General features: G+C 43.5%; 1 protein-coding gene across 20 annotated transcripts in view; it reads left to right on the top strand.

The window, feature by feature from the left end:
• Positions 1–5,932: 5,932 nt before the first annotated feature.
• Positions 5,933–21,678, top strand: part of GOLM1 (golgi membrane protein 1) — an 87,723-nt gene continuing 71,977 nt past the window's right edge. For 4 of the 20 annotated variants that reach the window (XM_063594004.1, XM_055091998.2, XM_055091996.2 and 1 more), the window contains exon 1: positions 6,003–6,193. The gene's annotated coding sequence lies outside the window, so the exon portion shown is untranslated. Of the gene's footprint in view, positions 6,194–6,614; positions 6,805–21,139; positions 21,260–21,678 lie in introns of those variants that run through there. The other 16 variants (XM_063594003.1, XM_063594007.1, XM_055091995.2 and 13 more) reach the window with 10 other exon arrangements.

Below are 21,678 nucleotides of genomic sequence, written 5' to 3'. Positions count from 1 at the left end.
ACTAAAACCACTGAAATACAATTGATGTTGAGATTTCAAACTTTTTTTTTTAAATTTTTTGAGACAGGGTCTCACTTTGTCACCCTGGCTGGAGTGTAGTGATGCAATCTTGGTTCACTGACGTCTTGACCTCCTCCTGGGCTGAAGCGATCCTCCTACCTCAGCCTCCCAAGTAGCTGGGAGTACAGGCGTGTGCCACCACACCTGGCGACTTTTTTTTTTTTTTTTTTTTTTTTTTGTAGAGACGGGTTTTCCCCATGTTGCCCAGGCTGGTCTCGAACTCCTGAGCTCAAGCAATCCACCCACCTTGTCCTCCCAAAGTGTTAGGATTACAGGCGTGAGCTACCACACCACGCCAGCCCCAAACTATTTTAAATAAGTATCCTCCTTTCTCAAAAGTCATTGAAAAATAAGCTATAGTAGAAGAATCATTGAGCCAGGCAACTTCTTAAGTTTGTAAGTTTACAAGTATTCTTAATATTGCTGCACAGTTAAAATAAACCATGGAATCTCTCATTCCACCGTTATAAGCCTCAAGGTCAAAAAGCTAACCTACTTCAGAAGCCTTTTGAAGGAGCTGAGGGAATATTCTGAGAACAAAAGGCATGCAAGCATTAGTAAAGTAGAAGAACATTTTTTGTACAACTTCATCTTGATGCAAAAACACACACCTTTCCCATATACACTGGACCAGGGTGTTACCTTATATTAGGTTGGTGCAAAAGTAATGGCAAGAGCCCTAATTATTTTTGCATCAACCTAAAAAAAGTAACTGTGGCTTTTGCCATTACTTTTGCACCAACCTAATATATACCAGACCTCACATCTTCAAACTGGTCCCCATGTAACAGGATACCCTCCAGCATGGTCCTTTTCCTTCCTACTTGCTCAAGGAAACTGACAGGCATTGCACACAGCTCTGCCCTGCCCCTCTGGCTGGTTCCTCTGCAGTCCTTGGCATTTGGACCTGTCTCTAACGTGTACCCCACACCAAGAAGAGCAAATGGTGAAGGCAGCTCTGTAAGAGCATCAGTCAAAAGATGTTACAGGTCTCACAATACACTACGGCACCTCTTTACTAAGCGATGGGAAGCTTTTACAAACTAATATGTCCTTCTCAATTCCAAATCACATCCAGGTTCATGACACCATGGAGGTACAATCACACTGTTTCACAACCCCAATCAATACAGAACACTGAAGGCAGTTACTTGAATGCTTAAAATTACAAGAGCCATCTACTCTAGAATGAGGATGGATCAACGTCCAGGAATTTCTACTTTCCTTTGTACCACAACAACCTGACCTTTCAAAGGTTTGGAATAATCAGTAAAAAACCTTCTTCCAACACAGGATTTCCAGAGAGCAAAAACAAAACAATGGCAAAAACCAAACAGGATACCCGGTTAAATCTGAATTTCAGAAAAACAACACATAATTTTTTTAGTATCTGTCCCATGGTACATTTGGGAAATACTTGTACTAAAACAATTATTTGTTGTTAATCTGAAGTTCATATTTAACTGGCAAACCTACCAGGTAACAAAAGGATTCTAAGACTCTATTAGTCAGGATTATTTTGCCTGCTTGTGACAGAAACCCATTTCATACTGGCCTAAGTAAAATGAGAAGTTAATTGGCTGATAAAACTGCTAAGTCCAGGGATAGACCTAGCTTCAGATATGGCTTGATCCAGAAGTTCAAATGACATAATCAACACTAGGTATTTGTCTCTATCTTTCTCTACATATAAGGCCCAGGTCTCTACATGATGGCCATAAACAGCTTGAGGCCTATATTCTCCCAATATGGGCTGCCTTCATGGGAAAAGAGAACTTTTCTGTCTCAGTAGTTCCAGGGATTGTCCTATAATGGAGTCTTACTGGACTAATTGGGTCATGTGCCTCTCCCTGAACCAATTACTATAGCCTATAGAATTGGACATTGTAACAATTTCTTATGGCTGTTATAACGAATTACCCAACCTGAATGGCGTAAAACAATTGAAATTTTATTCCCTCATAGTTCTGGAGGTGTTCTTCCAAAGGCTATAGCAGGGAAACCATTCCAGCTTCCCGTGGCCGAAGACATCCTTGACTTGTGGCCCCATACTCCAGTCTCTGCCCTCTGTAGTCACATATGCCTTCTATTTTCTGTCTCAAAACTCCCATTTCCTTTCCATTATAAGGACACTTACGGTTTATTCATAGCCTACCCAGATAATCCAGGATAAGAGCCCCCTCTCATGATCCTTAACCTAATTACATACTTTGCCATATAAGATAATATTTAAAGGTTCTGGGGATTAGAGCATGGATATATCTTTGGCAGGGGGCAACTGTTCAGCTTACGACAGATATTTAGGATTGAAAAGTCAGGGAGAAATAGTTCTCCAAAAAATGATGATGTTGGTACCTGAGAAAGGAAGTAATAGATACTGAAAGCAAACACAGCAAGACATTTACAGCAAATACTTTTTAGTCTGTTCAATTCAATTTATTTCATGCAGTTTACCCTTGAACAATCTAAGGGTTAGGGACACCCCCATCTCTGCACAGTTGGAAATCTGCATTTAACTTTGATTCCCCCAAAACTTAACTACTGATAGCCTACTGTTGACTGGTAGCCTTACTGATAACATAAACAGTTAACACATATTCTGCATATTATATGTATTATAAACTGTATTCTTACAATAAGGTAAGCTAGAGAAAAGAAGGCAGCATTTAAGAGCAATGAACTCGGATATCTAGCAGAAGAAATGTCTAAGTAGTAAAGCATTCAAGGTGTTGCATGGATTGTTTTGGCTGCTTACAGTAAAATTAGAGAAGAAATAAATGATTAAAAGATGAAATTTATAACTAAAAAGGAAGCAAAAAAAATTTTGAAAATTTTCAGCCTGGCCAAGAGTGCAAAGGCATGTTTGGGAGAGCCTCATAAAGATGTAAGTCCTTGTAGGGATATAGTCCAGTGGACCCCTTGCTAAAGAGATTACCATGGATAGAAAGGAGTCAGGTGCTATTCATCAAGACAAGAAAGACCCCAGTGGCATTTCAGAGATTTTTTAGGTTGCCCCTTCCATCACAGGCCCAGAGCAGGACCTTGAAGGCAAGGTTTCCAGAGACGTGGCCACAGGACCTCAGCATTTGCTACCTGGCACTGCCTCAAGTATCTGCTCCCCGCTTTCCAGCACAGCACTCCACAGCTGTTGCAGCTGTGTGGCTCAAGTGGGCCCAGCTGTGGCTTAGGCTACTGTTCTAGAGGGTGTAAGTGGTGGGCCTTGGCGGCATCCATGTGGTGCTAATTCTGAAGGTACACAGAGTTCATGAGCTGTGGGGCTATGGCAGCCTCCACCTAGATTCCAAAGAATGTACTGGACAGCCTGGGGATACAGGCAGAAACTTGCCGTAGGGGCAGAACTGCCACAGAGATTCCCCACCAGGGAAATGCCTAGTGGAGCCATGGAAGCAAAGCCATAGCAGGGAACCACCACTAGGACAATGACCAATGGAACTGTGGGGTTGGGGCTGTCCCAGAGCCCCCAGAACTGTAGAGCTACCAGTGTGCAACACAGCTTGGAAGAGCTTCAGACATGAGACTACAAACCATGAGGTCTGTGACATGACTACACCCAGCCAAGTTATACAGATGGGGCAGCCCAAGACCTTGGGGGCCCAACTCCCACCCTAGTATGCTTAGAAGGTGAGATATAGTCAAGAAAGACTATTCTGAGGCTTTGGGATTTAATGTTATTTTTTCCCTGTTGGGTTTTGGACTTACTTGGGACCAGTTACCCCTTTATCTTACATATTTCTCCCTTTGGGAATGTGAATACCTATACTGTGCCTGTGCCACCATTGTATTTTGGAAGTAAATAATTTGTTTTAATTTCACAGGCTCATTGCTGGAGGAATTTGTCTTAGGATGAATTGTGCCTTGAATCTTGCTCATATCTGATTTAGATGAGACTCTGGACTTTCTAGTTGGTGCTAGAGTGAAGACCTTAGGGCTGCCAGGTGCAGTGGCTCATGACTGTAGTCCCGCCACTCTCGAAGGTTGAGGCAGGTGGATTGCTTGAGCCCAGGAGTTTGAGACCAGCCTGGGCCACATGTCAAAACCTCATCTCTACAAAAAATACCAAAAAAATTAGCTGAGCATGATGGCATACACCTGTAGTCCCAGTTACTCAGGAGGCTGAGGTGGGAGAATCACCTGAGCCCAGGAGGTTGAGGCTGTAGTGAGCCATGATCACACCACTGCACTTCTGCCGGGGGGACAGAGTGAAACCCTGTCTCAAAATAAATAAATAAATAAATAAATAAATAAATAAATAAATAAATACTTAAAGCCTTTGGGGCTATTGGGATGGAATAAATGTATTTGGTATGTGAGAAGGATATGAACTGGGGGTGGGGGGGCAGAGAAGCAGAATGCTATGGTTTGAATGTGTGCTCCACAAAGCACGTGTTGAAAACTGAATCTCCAGTGCAACAGTGTTGGGAGGTGGGGCCCAAAGGGAGGTGTTTAGGTCATAAAGTCTCCACTCTTATAAATAAATTAATGCCAATTATAGAGGGTTTGAGGCTGCAAGTTCAATTTCACATATACCCTCTTGCCCTTCTGCCTTCCACCACAGGCTGATGCAGCAAGAAGGCCCTTGCAAGTTGCCAGCACCTTGATATTAGACTTCCTAGCCTTCAGAACTATGAGAAATACATTTCTTTTCTTTATAAATTACCGAGTCTGTGGAATTGTGTTATAGCAACACAAAATGGACTAAGACATTAAGGAAAGGATGCTTAACAGGCAAAACATGGATGCTTCCTTCAACCAACCACTGTAGCCCCTTGCACATTGTTTAATCAAAACCCATCCAGTTGAATTTTCAGGGCCAGCAACTGATTAGCTTATTTATAAGGAATGTAAATTATGTATATAGATATATATAAAACTGCATCTTAAAATTTTCAACTTTTGTCATAAAGAATCTAACGAAAAGGACTAATTCATCTTCGATTAAAATATAGCTCATTCAGCCAGCTGCCTTAGCACCTAGACATATGGACCTGTTCCATAAAGTGTTTAAGAATCATTGAGTGAGTCGCTAATTAGTTGCTGATAAATGAGAGACTAATGGAGACCCTCCTTAGAGGCAAATGATATAGAAGTTACAGTCCACCAGTCTAAGAATGTAAACTATACTAAGAGAGCTAAAATGGGCAAGAAAGGGAATTTCCTGTACCTGTCCCCGATTATGGTTATTTAAGCTCACTAGAAGATCAGAGCAAAGTGACCCAACTTAAGTCTGCAAAACCAGGGCTGACATCTGATACAGCCTCAGCTTCTGAATGCTTTGGTCTCACCCTACAACAGTTTAACAGTTGCAGATAACAAAAATCATTTTGGAATATAGTAGAACATTCCTCTAAAGGGGTCATGTATGGTCAGCTTCTAATTCAGCTAAGAGGTTTTAGCTGGTAAAGATACGTTTCCTGCAGTTAAGAAGCTCCATGCTCAGGTAGCAGTAGGGTATCTTGATCACCTTTTTCAAGGTGACTCTTTGTTCTGGTTAAAATCAATTTCAGCTGTGAGCATTCCTTTAGGTGTTCATGTATTTACTTGTTTGTTTTTTTATTGTGATTTGAGAGAGGCGCAGAGGAAGGAGTTTCCTTTCCCAGACACCAAAGCTAGGAAGACATGAAAAGACATGATTCTAGGAAAACTGTTCTCAATCTTGGCCGTATACTGTATTAGGATTATCTGGGAAGCTCAAAACAAACAAAAAATATCAAGTTCACTTTGAACTCTGGAAGTGGGACCCTGGTACCTAAATGCTCTAAAAGCTCCCCAAATAATTCTAATGGATGGCAGGTGCTGCCAGAGTTAAGAACCATTGCTTTAGAATTTTCTAGCAGGGTTTCCCTGTAGGTCACTAGTTTTGCTGCATTCTCTCCGGGAGGTACGGCCTCATAGGGCTTCTCAAACATCAGTGCGCCTGAGCGTCATCTGAGGCGCTGTTTCAAATGCAGCTGCCTGGGCTATAAGATCACACCCAAAGGCGTCCGGGAATCTTCACTTTTTCCGTTGCTAGCAGTGGAAGGGTCACAGACCAAACACTAAGGCCTGAGCGGTGACAACCGAGGCGAGATGATGGTCAACAGGGAATGCCTCGTGGGAGAAAAAAGACAATTTTGTGAGTATAAGCCCCCTAAAAACCTGTTTTTCGTTCGCTTCCTTCTCTGGGCAGTTTTGACCCGACTACTTTTATAAAGAAGGTAACGTGAGTGTGGCGCTGGGTGCGGTTGGCTGTTCGGGAACGTTCCCTCGGGGCGGAACGTGGGATGGGGGCTCCCCCCAGGTACCCTTTCCCCACCGCGTCCCCGCTCCGCGTCGCTGCTCAGGCGCCAGCTCCCGCGTCGGAAGGGGCGATGGGGTGGCCCGGGGGAAGGGGCAACGCCCAGCGGCGAGAACGGGGCGCACGCTGGCGCTCCTGCTCCCGCCGAGGGGCGGCCACCGGCCGGGGCGCGCGCACCGTGGGGCCGGGCGTCGGCGCGGCCCCAGCAGCCCCTGCCTCGCCTCTCCGCGCTCGCGGCGCCGCCTCCTCCCTTCGCGCCGCCGGCGCTGCTCGGGGGCGGGGCCTTGCCGCTGCGGAGGCCGGGGACGCGGCGGCGCTGGACGCGGAGGCGCTGGGCGCACGGCGCGGAGCCGGCCGTAGCTCGAGGCCGGCGGCGGCGGGAGAGCGGCCCGGGCGGCCTCGTAGCGGGGCCCCGGATCGCCGAGTGGCGGCCGGAGCCGCGAAAAGAGGTGAGTGGGCGGCGCGCGGCCCCAGGCTGCCCGAACCGCGGTCCATCGCTTCCTCCCTCCTTTGCCCAGGGCCCGTACCCCGCGCACCGAGACTTCGCGTCGGTCCCCGGACCCTCCCCGCGGCTTGCGCCGGGGCTGCAGCCTTCGCTGGTTGCGCTCGGGGCTGGCTCCGCACCTTCCTGCACCGAGTAGCCCGCGGCTGCCCGGGCCCCTCGGCTCGCTCCCCAAGACCGGGCGCGCGGCCCCCTTGCCCTGCGATGAGGGGCCTCGCGAGGATTCCCTGCCCTGCAGTCTCGGGCGATGCGGGGCCTTTCTTTTTGTTCTGAGGTTTGTCACGCGCGTCGGCATCCAAAGTCAAAAGCGTGCACCCCCTAAGTCGCACTAGTTCCAGTTCTGCAGCGTGATTTGCACCAGGCGCGGGGGGCTGGCCGAGCCGCGAGTCTCTCGGCTCCCGCCGCCTCTTCCTCCCCTCCAGCCCCAGGCGCGCTCCGGCCGCCCTGGGGTCCACGTTGCCGTTGGGCCGAGTGGCTGGTGACCCCGGAGCTTGGCTCCGGGTCCTCCCGCCGCGCGGCCAGAGCGCGGCTGCATCCCGTTCTCGTGGATGCTCGGGGTTTTCTCGCATACCTGTGTTTCCATCTTTGCCAACGTGGAGGATCCACACAACTTTGCCCTGCTGTAAAAATCATATCTCATTAAATATTTTTAATGATTTGCTTTTAAGAAACAAAATGTGAAGAATAACAATTTTGATGAAATTTTTTAGCAAAATTTAAGAATTATTATATTTGAAATACCATGATGATGCTGGACAATTTCAGATGTCCTATAGCCAGATTTGCAAAACTAAACTTGTGTGACTTTCACGATTTTGAGGTTTTCTTTGTCTGATTTGGGGTCTCTAGGCCCTACATTATGCAGATTATTGAGGAACATTTCTAGGGCTGGATTAGTGAGATACACAATAACCTGATGAAGTATTTAGCAGCGCTTGAGTGGCTTTGTTTAGCTCATGGCCATCAGGTTGGCTCAAATCTCAGTTTTAGTATTTCTGAATTTTGGAGGGCATGGGACAATCTCTTGTCAGTTTTTGTGGGTCTCCAAAGGTATCCTAGCTTCTTCCGGTTGTGTTATAAAAGATGAAGCTAAGCTCATTACTTTCTTTCTTAATAGAAACTAGTAACTTGCTAAGACTTACTGTTTTTAGGCCAGACACTCAATTCTTAAGGTGTCAGTGAACAAAAATTGAATTGTTAGGATGGTTAAAGAAAAGAGGTTAGCTTTTAAGATATATTTTGTTCTCCTATGGAGAGGTTATCCAATTTTCACATTTTTTTTTTGAAGTTGGTTTTACAGGAAAACGAAAGAAATGAGAGGAAAGTAGTGCTGAGGGTGGGGCCAGGAAATTGTGGTGACTTGGATATTAAGGGCCAGGGATACCATCTGCTTTCTAATGGCTGGTTTAGGTCCAGTTATTGATAGGAAATGAAAAGATTTTGCATTTACATTCCACCCGCTGTTGTTGTTGTTGTTGAGGGCTGGGCAGAAACAACAGTTAGGACAGCTGACCATAGCAGGCCCAGGGCTACCCGGGTTTATATATATATATGGCCACCTTCCCCAGGAAGGAGGGAACTGCTACCCTTATCCTGTGAAAGTGCGAGCTGGCTTTCTGCATTGGAAGTACAGAGGGCAGAACCTGGGGAAAATGCGTCTGTGTGGATCAGTAGGAAGGGTGGAGCATCACTTTAGGCAGGTGTGCTGAGAGGAGACAGGTGTCAGTTGATGGGCACTATTGGTGGGAGGGAGCTTGAAGGCAGCGTGGTCCCTGAGGTCCAGCCACATTTCTTAAAGGACTTGGGGTGGCCATTGGGGGCGGGGGAGCAGTGTTCTGTGCCTTTGGCTTAAATTCTACAGCATTATTGTTATTACTTGTTTTTTCTTGAAATAAAAAAAAAATAAGTTGCCCTATGAAAAAAGATACATTTCTTTTTCAGTGACCTAATGTGAGAAATAACATTCGTAATTGGGATTTTTTAAAAGCACTTCTGTTTTTGTAAAACAAAACAATTTTTAAACATTTGTAAAAAAGTAGAAGGAACAGAAGGAATGGTGCTACTATGCTGTTGCTCTCACCTTAGAAAAGGGCGAATGATATTTCACTTGCTCCCCAAAAACTGTTCTTAAAGATCATGGTGGTTTTCTGGACTTTTCAAGTTATTGATGAAGTTACATTAAAGGAGAGACTTGTCTCCAAATTTATGAAGTGTTTCTTAAATTTCCAGAGAGTCTTTCCTTTCTTTCACACAGATATTTCTCACACTTTCAGGAAAAAAAAAAAAAAAAAGTCTATGCCTTCTCAGATTTTTACATTTTGATCTTATTTTCCTTTAAAACCCTTAAGCACTTTATTAGTAGGACTTCCCTTGCTAAGATTTTGAAGATTAGTGCCTGACAGAAAAAAGTACATATATAAATACTATATAATATGATTATAGTTGTTTATATTGTAATTTGCTATCGTTTCCCAACTTTTTTGATGTTTCTCAGTAATAAAAAAACTTTTTTAACACTCTCCTGTATGTGCATTTGTTGCTTATTTATAAACTACATGTATTTGCTGTTACGGTTGTATTGTATCTCAAGGCCCAATATACACATAGGGCTGGATTTGTTAACAACATTAGAGGTAGAAACCCTGTTTTAAATACTCTTTCTCTGAATTTTAAGTATTTTGGGCCTGTGTCTTGTCAGATCTGATTACATTAGCATAGTTTCTACTTCATGAGGTATCTCATGCAAGGCTGACTCAGTACAGAGCTTTGCCAGCCATGGTATTTTGCTGTCCTGTGTTTGCATTTATTAGTGGAATAAACAGACTTCTGACTTGGTAGGTCTGGGGTCGGCCACAAAATTTGCATTTCTGACAAATTCCAAGGTAATGCTGATGCTGCTAATATGGGGACCACACTTTAAGAACCATTGAACTACAGCAGGAGTTGGCAACCTGTTTCTGAAAAGGACCAGATACTATTTTAGATGTTGCAGACCCTGTGGTCCCTGTCACAACTACTCAGCTCTGCTGTTATAGCCCAGTAGCCACAGATAATATGTAAATGAATGGGCATGGTTCTGTTCCAATAAAACTTTATTTATGGATACCGAAGTTTTAATTTCATGTAATTTTCATGTGTCATGAGATATCCTTTTATTTCCAAACCAAAAAAAAAAAAAAAACCTATCGAGCAGTTATCATGTGGTGTGTACTTTATTGCCGCTGTAATTTTTAATCCTCACAACAAAAGGTTTTACAGATTTAAAGTCTCATATCACTGCATCCTAGAACATGGGGACAGTAGTAAGCCTACTTCAATGGACTTTTACAAGGATTGAATAAGATACAGAGAGGGGGATTATACAACTCACCAAAATTCATGCAAATAGTAAGAAAGCTAGGATTAAAATTCTTTTTGGCCTGACCCACATCAGTACTCTTTTTCCTAAGCCACACTGCCTCAACAGTACCACTAAGGAAGCACTCAAAATAACGGGTTGCTAAACTGACATCTAACATCACTTCATGGCATCCAAATTCTCCAAGGAGCACTGAACCAGGAGTCACCTGCCAGGTCAGTCTCCATCCCTCTATCAGTAGGTCTGTGTGTGAGTTGGGGAACACTGCAAGTTTCAGCTGGTTCTCGGTTCTTCTTGGTTTTCAGCCCTGCTGGGCTCTTTTGGGTCTTCCCCACGCGCGCATAATCTTCCAGGCAGCCAGGAATATGTGGAGAATTTATCTCAGCCCTTTGAAGCACTCTGTCATGAAATTTTATTCTTTTAACTTTCTTCAACCATTGAAAATGTAAAAACTGGCCGGGCGCTTTGGCTCATGCCTGTAATCCCAGCACTTTGGGAGGCTGAGGTGGGCGGATCACTTGAAGTCAGGAGTTCGAGACCAACCTGGCCAACATGGTGAAACCCCATCTGTACTTAAAAAAAAAAAAAAAAGGAAAATACAAAAATTAGCTGGGCGTGGTGGCATGTGCCTGTAATCCCAGCTACCTGGGAGGCTGAGACATTTGAATCACTTGAACCCAGGAGGCAGAGGTTACAGACAGCTGAGATTGCGCCACTGCACTCCAGCCTGGGTGACAAAGCAAGACTTCGTCTCAAAAAAAAAAGAAAAAGAAAATGTAAAAACTATTCTTAATTTGTGGGCAGTGTACAAAAATAGATGGCTGACAGGATTGGGCCCTTGGGCTGCAGTTTGTGACTCAAGGAAAAATTGAGCTCCTACTGAGATATGTATTCTTTTTTCTTTTCTTTTTTTTTTTTTTTTAGACGGGGTTTTTGCCCAGGCTGGAGTGCAATGGCACTATCTTGGCTCACCGAAAACTCCGCTTCCCAGGTTCTAGTGATTCTCCTGCGTCAGCCTCCCAACTATCTGGGATTACAGGCATGCACCACCACGCCTGGCTAATTTTGTATTTTTAGTAGAGACAGGGTTTCTCCATGTTGGTCAGGCTGGTCTTGAACTCCCGACCTCAGGTGATCCGCCTGCCTTGGCCTCCCAAAGTGCTGGGATTACAGGCGTTAGCCACCGTGCCTGGCCCAAGATGTATTCTTTTTTAAATATTTTTTTGTAGAGGCAGGGTCTCCCTTCATAACATTGCCCAATCTGGTCTTGAATTCCTGGGCTCAAGTGATCCTCCTGCCTCAGCCTCCCAAAGTGCTGGGATTATAGACGTGAGCCATCATGCTGGCCCCAGGATATATTCTTGACGGTGGTTCAACCTTTCTTCAGAAAATTTCAAAACAGGAAGAATTTGGTTCCCTAGTTCATTTTCCCTCATCCACCTCGCTTTTTGGTGTTTCTACCACCTACCACTATACATTCATTTTAAAAGTTTTAATCTTTAGACACTGTCAGCTTCTAGCGTTGGGGAAAAGATGGTGTTCATTTTGAGGAAGTGAGAGGAGGAGAGTCTGTGTATTTCCTAGTAAGTTTTTAAAGCAATTTAAGCAGAACACAGTGACCTTGGTCATTTAATCCCAATAGGTTAGAGGCAGAGTTGACAAACTGTCTAAATGGTCAGATGGTAAATGTTTAATCCTCATAATACCCTATGGGCAGAGTTGGTCTGTGAGTAGGTCTCTGTCTCAACTTTTCAGTTCTACTTTGTAGCCAGAAAGCAGCCATAGGCAGTATTTATGGCGGTGTACAGTAAAACTTTAAAAAAAAAAAACAGGCCCGGATATGGCGTGTGGGCCATAGTTTGCTCACCCCTGGCTTAGAGACATTCTTGGGACAGGGTGGAATATTTCCAGGCCATCAGAAAACTTGGTGACTGATTCTTTCCCGGACTCCAGGCTGCGCCGGGGTGTGCTCAGGTCTGTTTGCTCATTGCAGTGACTTCTGAACTTCCTGCTGAGCCGCTGGGGCCATTCCTTTGAGAAGGAGTTAGAGGTGTGGCTCCACCACTGTTTGGAGAAGCCCAGTTTCTGCACTGGTTGATGTTGGTCAAACATGCTAATCTGATGCGATTGCTTCTATATATTTGCTTTTCTGATTTAAAGCCCTATATGAAAATAAGGAAATGTTAAACATAATATTTGACTAGGAGGGTCAAGGGGCTCGTGTATTTGGCATGTTGTCCATTTTCATATGCCTTTTCTTTCTTTTAAAAAAAGTAATTAGAAGGCTTTGTTAAATTACAAACATTTTGTCTTAAAAGCAAATAATAATTTTAACCAATAGGTTGAATTTTTAAATTAATTAAACCAGTAGGTAAGAATATGCAGTTTTTTCCTTTTCTGATTTATCAAGTGATTTTTTTTTTTTTTTTGACAGAAATCTTGCTCTGTCTCCCAGGCTGGCATGCAGTGACGCAATCTCAACTCACTGCAACCTCCATCTCCTGGGTTCAAGCAATTCTCATGCCTTAGCCTCCGAAGTAGCTGGAATTACAGGTGTGTGCCACCACACCCAGATAATTTTGGCTTTTTTTGTTGTTGTTTCTTTTTTTTTTTTTTTGAGGCAGAATCTCGCTCTGTCACTCAGGCTAGAGTGAGTGGCGCAATCTTGGCTCACAGCAACCTCTGCCTCCCAAGTTCAAGCGATTCTCCTGCCTCAGCCTCCCAAGTAGCTGGGATTACAGGCACACACCACCATGCCCAGCTAATTGTATTTTTAGTAGAGACAGGGTTTTGATATGTTGGCCAGGCTGGCCTCAAATTCCTGACCTCAGGTGATCGTCTGCCTTGGCCTCCCAAAGTGCTGGGATTATAGGCATGAGCCACTGCGCACACCCAGCCTATCAAGTGATTTTTAATGTGAAAACACACCACTTGTTTTAATTTTGGGAAAGCCTGGAGCCTCACAGAGTTTAGCTGATTTAAGTTAATCATTTTCAGTATGTTGGAAGCTTATAACCAAGTATGAGACAAACATATTCTGAAGCTTAAATGAAAATGAATATTAAATTAATACCTCTGTTTGATGCAGTATATCACTCACCCACTTCCATCTCATCCGCAATCCAAATAAATTCTAAGGTGGGAGAAGGGAGAGTGTCTGATGTATTTGACCACCATAAACTCTGCCTGTGAGTTCCTGCCACCAGCCTTCATCAATCTTGATAATTTCTCGCCAGTGTGTGTCCCTCATCCTTCAGCAGCAAGGGTTTCTACAGTCCTGGAAGCCTGTGAGGAAGCGCCTTGCAGGCCTGAAGCCTCATTGTGTTACTTCCCTTCCTTGTGTCACTATTTACCTGGGCAGCCCTGCTCCCATTGGGAGCCCAAGGCTCTCCTAAGAGTGCTGTCTAGACAGCTGCTCACCTTCCTGGCCAGCCAAGCACTGGTTGACAGTGAGGGGCTTCCAGGATTGTATGACTTCCAGGACTGTTTGAGACTTGGCTTCCTCAAACCTTTTTCATAATATGATCCTGGTCTGGGATGTCCACGGCCTCAGTGGCAACTGTAGGTCAGCCCCAGGTAATGGCAGGTACTGCTATTTTAGTTGGTGGCAGAGTCAGGAGAAGGAAAGAGGAGGACTGGTTGCTATAAAGTAGAATGGTTATGGAAGGAAAACATGCATCACTGTTTCCTCATAAAATGGAAGAGAGATTGAATCTAGAAATGATTTGTTGTTCATCTTTCCATCCCTAATAGTTGTCAACATTTGTTGAGCAATTACTATGTGCCAAATGTAGCTCTAAGCGCTTCTCACTCAACTCACTGAATCCTCTTAAAAACCTTGTGAGCAGGACAGTGACGCACAGACAGGTCCTGTGTCCCCTGAGTGGTAGAGCAAGGGTCAGACATGGTTGTGGGGTTCCAGTCTTGGAGTTCCTGAGTGGTGGAGCCAGTGTCAGACATGGCTGTGAGGTTCCAGTCTGTGGGGTTCCTGAGGGGTGGAGCCAGGGTTCAGACATGGCAATGGGATTCCAGTCTGTGCTCTTAATACCACCCTGAGCTGCCTGATGTGAATACAGCACCTGACTCATGGTAGCTGCTCAATAAATTTTTTATTGGCTGTCTAAAGAAAAGAGAATATTAAATGGTTATCTGTACACTTCCCTTGAAGTGAGAATGGAGTTTATTTTCTGCTTTCAAATTTATAATATACCCCACCCACTGACTTACCTCTACTAAAATAACAAAAGGCCTTGCAAGGGTCACATCTAAAAGTATTTTGTCAAGCCACGTGCGGCGGCATGTGCCTACTCGGAGACTGAGGTGTGAGGATTGCTTAGGTCCAGGAGTTCAAGGCTGCAGTGAGCCATGATTGTACCACTGCACTCCAGCGTGGGCGACAAGATTCCATCTCTTTAAGAAAAAGTATATTGTTAGAAAATTTAGTATATAACAAAGATAGTTGTTCAAAGCAGTAGGTAAAAATAGATTATTCAGTAGAGGGCCCTGGCAGAACTGGCTTGTCACTACAGGAAAAAAAAAGCTGCATTCTTTGTATTTCCTTACTTCTGCATTCTTTGTATTTCCTTACTCCTTACATCAAAAAGGAGTTTTAAATGGATGAACAATTTAAATGTAAATATGAAACTGTACATTGGAAAAAAATGTGGGTAAGTTGTTTATAAACTTAGAATAGGAAATGCCCTTCTAAATACAACAACAATCGAGAAGTAATAAAGGATTGACAAGATTAGGTTATTTAAAACAACAACAGAGTGGCTGGTAAGATGGCCAAATAGCAACAGCTCTGGTCCGCAGCTCCCAGCGAGATCAACACAGAAGACAGGTGATTTCTGCATTTCCAACTGAGGTACCTGGCTCATCTCACTGGGACTGGTTAGACGGTGGGTGCAGCCCACAGAGGGTGAACAGAAGCAGGGTGGGGCATCGCCTCATCTAGGAAGTGCAAGGGGTTGGGGAACTCCTCCCCTAGCCAAGGGAAACTATGAGGGACTGTGCCATGAGGAACAGTGCACTCTGGCCCAGATACTACGCTTTTCCCACGATCTTCGCAACCCACACACCAGGAGATGCCCTCAGGTGCCTACACCACCAGGGCCCTGGGTTTCAAGCACAAAACTGGGCGGCCATTTGGGCAGACACTGAGCTAGCTGCAGGAGTTTTTTTTTTTTTTTTTTTTGGTACCCCAGTGGCACTTGGAACGCCAGCGAGACAGAACTGTTCACTCCCCTGGAAAGGAGGCCGAAGCCAGGGAGCCAAGTGGTCTAATTCATTGGATTCCGCCCCAATGGAGCCCAGCAAGCTAAGAAACACTGGCTTGAAATTCTTGCTGCCAGCACAGCAGTCTGAAGTTGCCCCGGGATGCTCGAGCTTGGTAGAGGGGAGGGGCATCCGCCATTGCTGAGGCTGGAGTAGGTGGTTTTCCTCTCACAGTGTAAAGAAAGCTGCCAGTTCGAACTGGGTAGAGCCCACTGCAGCTCGGCAAAGCCACTGTGGCCAGACTGCCTCTCTAGATTCCTCCTCTCTGAGCAGGGCATCTCTGAAAGAAAGGCAGCAGCCCCAGTCTTATAGATAAAACTCCCAGCTCCCTGGGACAGAGCACCTGGGGGAAGGGGTAGCTGTGGGCACAGCTTCAGCAGACTTAAATGTTTCTGCCTGCCAGCTCTGAAGAGAGCAGCAGATCTCCCAGCATAACACTCAAGGTCTGCTAAGGGACAGACTGCCTCTTCAAGTGGGTCCCTGACCCCTGTGCCTCCTGACTGGAAGACACCTCCTAGCAGGGATTGACAGCTCACCTCATACAGGAGAGCTCCGGCTGGCATCTAGTGGGTGCCCCTTTGCGACAAAGCTTCCAGAGGAAGGAACAGGCAGCAATCTTTGCTTTTCTGATGCCTCCACTGGTGATACCCAGGCAGTGTCTGGAGTGGACCTCCAGCAAACTCCAGCAGACCTGCAGCAGAGGGGCCTGACAGTGAGAAGGGAAACTAACAGAAAGGAATAGCATCAACAAAAAGGACATCCACACAGAAACCCCATCTGAAGTTCACCAATATCAAAGACCAAAGGTAGATACATCCACAAAGATGAGGAGAAACCTGCACAAAAAGGCTGAAAATTCCAAAAACCAGAATGCCTCTTCTCCTCCAAAGGATCACACCTCCTCGCCAGCAAGGGAACAAAACTGGATGGAGAATGAGTTTGATGAACTGACAGAAGTAGGCTTCAGAAGGTGGGTAATAAACTCCTCCGAGCTAAAGGAGCGTGTTCTAACCCAATGCAAGGAAGCTAAGAACCTTGAAAAAAGTTTAGAGGAATTGCTAACTAGAATAACCAGTTTAGAGAAGAACATAAATGACCTGATGGAGCTGAAAAACACAGCACGAGAACTTCATGAAGCATATGCAAGTATCAATAGCCAAATCGGTCAAGCGGAAGAAAGGATATCAGAGGTCGAAGATCAACTTAATGAAATAAAGCGTGAAGACAAGATTAGAGAAAAAAAGAATGAAAAGGAATGAACAAAGCCTCCAACAAATATGGAACTATGTGAAAAGACCAAACCTATGTTTGATTGGTGTACCTGAAAGTGACGGGGAGAATGGAACCAAGTTGGAAACACTCTTCAGGATATTATCCAGGAGAACTTCCCCAACCTAGCAAGACAGGCCAACATTCAAATTCAGGAAATACAGAGAACACCACAGATACTCCTCGAGAAGAGCAACCTGAAGACACATAATTGTCAGATTCACCAAGGTTGAAATGAAGGAAAAAATGTTAAGGGCAGCCAGAGAAAAAGGTCAGGTTACCCACAAAGGGAAGCCCATCAGACTAACAGCAGATCTCTCTGCAGAACCCCTACAAGCCAGAAGAGAATGGGGGCTAATATTCAACATTCTTAAAAGAACTTTCAACCCGGAATTTCATATCTAGCCAAACTAAGCTTCATAAGTGAAGGATAAGTAAAATCCTTTACAGACAAGCAAATGCTGAGAGATTTTGTCACCACCAGGACTGCCTTACAAGAGCTCCTAAAGGAAGCACTAAATACGGAAAGGAAAAACCAGTACCAGCCACTGCAACAGCGTACCAAATTGTAAAGACCATCGACACTACGAAGAAACTGCATCAACTAATGGACAAAATAACCAGCTAACATCATAATGACAGGATCAAATTCACACATAACAATATTAACCTTAAATGTAAATGGGCTAAATGCCCCAATTAAAAGACACAGACTGGCAAATTGGATAGAGTCAAGACCCATAGGTATGCTGTATTCAGGAGACCCATCTCACATGCAGAGACACACATAGGCTCAAAATAAAGGGATGGAAGAATATTAACAAGCAATGGAAAGCAAAACAAAAAACAAAAAACAAAAAAACAAAAAAACACACAAAAAAAACCAGGAGTTGCAATCCTCTGAAAAAACAGACTTTAAACCAACAAAGATTTAAAAAGGGCATTACATAATGGTAAAGGAATCAATGCAACAAGAAGAGCTATCTATCCTAAATATATATATATATATACCCTTCAAATAAACAACGAATCCAGGAGCTGGTTTTTTGAAAAGATTGACAAAATAGATAGACTGCTAGCCAGACTAATAAAGAAGAAAAGAGAGAAGACTGAAATAGACACAATAAAAAATGGTAAAGGGGAGATCACCACTGATCCCACAGAAATACAGACTAAAATCAGAGGATACTATAAACACCTCTACGCAAATAAACTAGAAAATCTAGAAGAAATGGATAAATTCCTGGACACATAAACCCTCCCAAGACTAAACCAGGAAGAAGTCAAATCCCTGAATAGACCAATAACAAGTTCTGAAATTGAGGCAGTAATTAATAGCCTACCAACCAAAAAAAGCCCAGGACCAGACGGAATCACAGCCAAATTCTACCAGAGGTACAAAGAGGAGCTGGTACCATTCCTTCTGAAACTATTCCAAACAATAGAAAAAGAGGGACTCTTCCCTAACTCATTTTATGAGGCCAGCATCATCCTGATACCAAAACCTGGCCTAAACACAACAAAAAAAGAAAATTTCAGACCAATATCCCTGATGAACATCGATGGGGAAATCCTCAATAAAATACTGGCAATCCAAATCCAGCAGCACATCAAAAAGCTTATCCACTACAATCAAGTCAGCTTCATCCCTGGGATGCAAGGCTGGTTCAACATATGAATCAGTAGACGTAATCCATCACATAAACAGAACCAATGACAAAAACCACATGGTTCTCTCAATAGATGCAGAAAAGGCCTTCGATCAAATTCCACACCTCTTCATGCTAAAAACTCTCAATAAACTAGGTATTGATGGAATGTATCTCAAAATAATAAGAGCTATTTACAACAAACCCACAGCCAGTATCATACTGAATGGGCAAAAGCTGGAAGCATTCCCTTTGAAAACTGCCACAAGACAAGGATGTCCTCTCTCGTCACTCCTATTCAACATGGTATTTGAAGTTCTGGCCAGGGCAATCAGGCAAGAGAAAGAAATGTATTCAAATAGGAAGAGAGGAAGTCATATTGTCCCTGTTTGCAGATGACATGATTGTATATTTAGAAAACCCCATCGTCTCAGCCTAAAATCTCCTTAAGCTGATAAGCAACTTCAGCAAAGTCTCAGGATACAAAATCAATGTGCAAAAATCACAAGCATTCCTATACACTAATAGACAAACAGCCAAATCATGAATGAGCTCCCATTCACAATTGCTACAAGGAGAATAAAATACCTAAGAGTACAACTTACAAGGGATGTGAAGGACCTCTTCAAGGAGAACTACAAACCACTGTTCAAGGAAGTAAGAGAGGACACGAACAAATGGAGAAACATTCCATGCTTATGGATCGGAAGAATCAATATCATGAAAATGGCCATACTGCCCAAAGTAATTTATAGATTCAATGCTATCGCCATCAAGCTACCATTGACTTTCTTCACAGAATTAAAAAAAAAACTTTGAATTTCATATGGAACCAAAAAAGAGCTCATATAGCCAAGACAATCCTAAGCAAAAAGACAAAGCTGGAGGCATCATGCTGCCTGACTTCAAACTGTACTACAAGGCTACAGTAACCAAAACAGCATGGTACTGGTACCAAAACAGATACATAGACCAATGGAACAGAACAGAGGGCTCAGAAAGAATGCCACACATCTACAACCATCTGATCTTTGACAAAACTGACAAAAACAAGCAATGGAGAAAGGATTCCCTGTTTAATAAATGGCGTTGGGAAAACTGGCAAGCCATAAGCAGAAAACTGAAACTGGACCTCTTCCTTACACCTTGTACAAAAATTAACTCAAGATGGATTAAAGACTTAAACGTAAGACCTAAAACCATAAACACCCTAGAAGAAAACCTAGGCAGTACGTGGGCATGGGCAAAGACTTCATGACTAAAACACCAAAAGAAATGGCAACAAAAGCCAAAATAGACAAATGGGATCTAGTTAAGCTAACGAGCTTCTGCACAGCTAAAGAGGCTATCATCAGAGTGAACAGGCAGCCTACAGAATAGGAGAAAATTTTTGTAATCTGTCCATCTGACAAAGGGCTAATATCCAGACTCTACAAAGAACTTAAAGTTACAAGAAAAAAAAACCCATCAAAAACTGGGCGAAGGATATGAACAGAGACTTCTCAAAAGAAGACATTTATGCAGCCAACAAACATATGAACAAAAGATAATCATCATTGGTCATTAGGGAAATGCAAATCAAAACCATAATGAGATACCATCTCACGCCAGTTAGAATGGTGATCATTAAAAAGTCAGGAAACCACAGATGCTGGAGAGAATGGAGAAATAGGAACGCTTTTACTCTGTTGGTCGGAGTGTAAGTTAGTTCAACCATTGTGGAAAACAGTGTGGTGATTCCTCAAGGATCTAGAACTAGAAATACCATTTGACCCAGCAATCCCATTACTGGGTATATACCCAAAGGATTATAAATCATTCTATAAAGACACATGCACACGTATGTTTATTGCGGCACTGTTCACGATAGCAAAGACTTGGAACCAACCCAAATGCCCATCAGTGATAGACTAGATAAAGAAAATATGGCACGTATACACCATGGAATACTATGCAGCCATAAATGAGTTCATGTCCTTTGCCAGGGACATGGATGAAGCTGGAAACCATCATTCTCAGCAAACTAACACAGGAACAGAAAACCAAACACCACATGTTCTCATTCATAAGTGGGAGCTGAACAATAAGAAAACATGGACACAGGGAGGGAAACATCACACACCAGGGCCTGTGGTGGGGTGGGGAACTAGGGGAGGGGTAAGCATTAGGAGAAGTAACTAAATGTAGGTGAGGGGTTGATGGGTGCAGCAAACCATCATGGCACAGGTATACCTATGTAACAAACCTGCACGTTTTGCACATGTATCCCAGAGCTTAAAAAAAAGTAGAACCTTCAAAAAAAAAAAAAAAACAACAAAAACTTTGGGCAAAATTTCTGTAAAGTAAAAGAACAGATGAAAAATTGAAAAAAAAATTATTCAAATGAGGGACCAAAGATTGGTTTACCTTTAATAGACAAAGAGCTTTAGCAAATCAATAAGATGAACACCCCAGTTTAAAATTGGGCAAAGAATATGAAAAGGCATTTCACCAAAATGAACATGCAGATGGCCAATAAATGAAAAGACACTCATTTGTACTCACAATTAATGTGCTTGAAAATATCACTAATGAGATTGGCAGGCATTAAAAAGTTTGTTTTCTATGTTACCATGTCGGAAAATAGGCATTCTCCTGCTGCAGAAGATTGTGATTAAAACCTCTATATGAAAAGAAGGAAAATTTTTTTTGTAGGCCTAACTGTCTTTTTGTTTGTTTTTCTGGGACAGAGTCTCACTCTGTCGCCCCCAGGCTGGAGTGCAGTGGCGCGATCTCGACTCACTGCAAGCTCTGCCTCCCGGGTTCAAGTGATTCTTCTGCCTCAGCCTCCCGAGTAGCTAGGACTACAGGTGAGTACCACCCCCGGCTACTTCTTGTATTTTTAGTAGAGATGGGGTTTCACCATATTGGTGAGGATGGTCTTGAACTCCTGACCTCGTGATCCGCTTGCCTCAGCCTCCTAAAGTGCTGGAATTACAGGCATGAGCCTCCGTGCCCAGTGAAAGGAAGGAAATTTTTAAAATATTAATATTTAACTAGAAGGTTCAAGGGGCTCATGCATTTGACAGGTTGGACCTGTTTTGGATATGGTTAAGATCTATCAAATAATTTTTTATATAGTTCAGACTTAAGGAAGGGTTGGAAAATAGTACATATAGTTCCTATATACCCTTTACCCTGTTTCCCCTTAACCATAGAATTTATCAAAATTAAGAGATTAACCTTGGTAATATCTTTTTAACCGTGCTGGCCAAGTGTTTTATAGAAT

The sequence above is a fragment of the Pan paniscus genome, chromosome 11, assembly GCF_029289425.2.
Source record: "Pan paniscus chromosome 11, NHGRI_mPanPan1-v2.0_pri, whole genome shotgun sequence".
Classification (NCBI taxonomy): Eukaryota; Metazoa; Chordata; class Mammalia; order Primates; family Hominidae; genus Pan; species Pan paniscus.
This window is presented reverse-complemented; position numbering and strand designations above follow the sequence as displayed.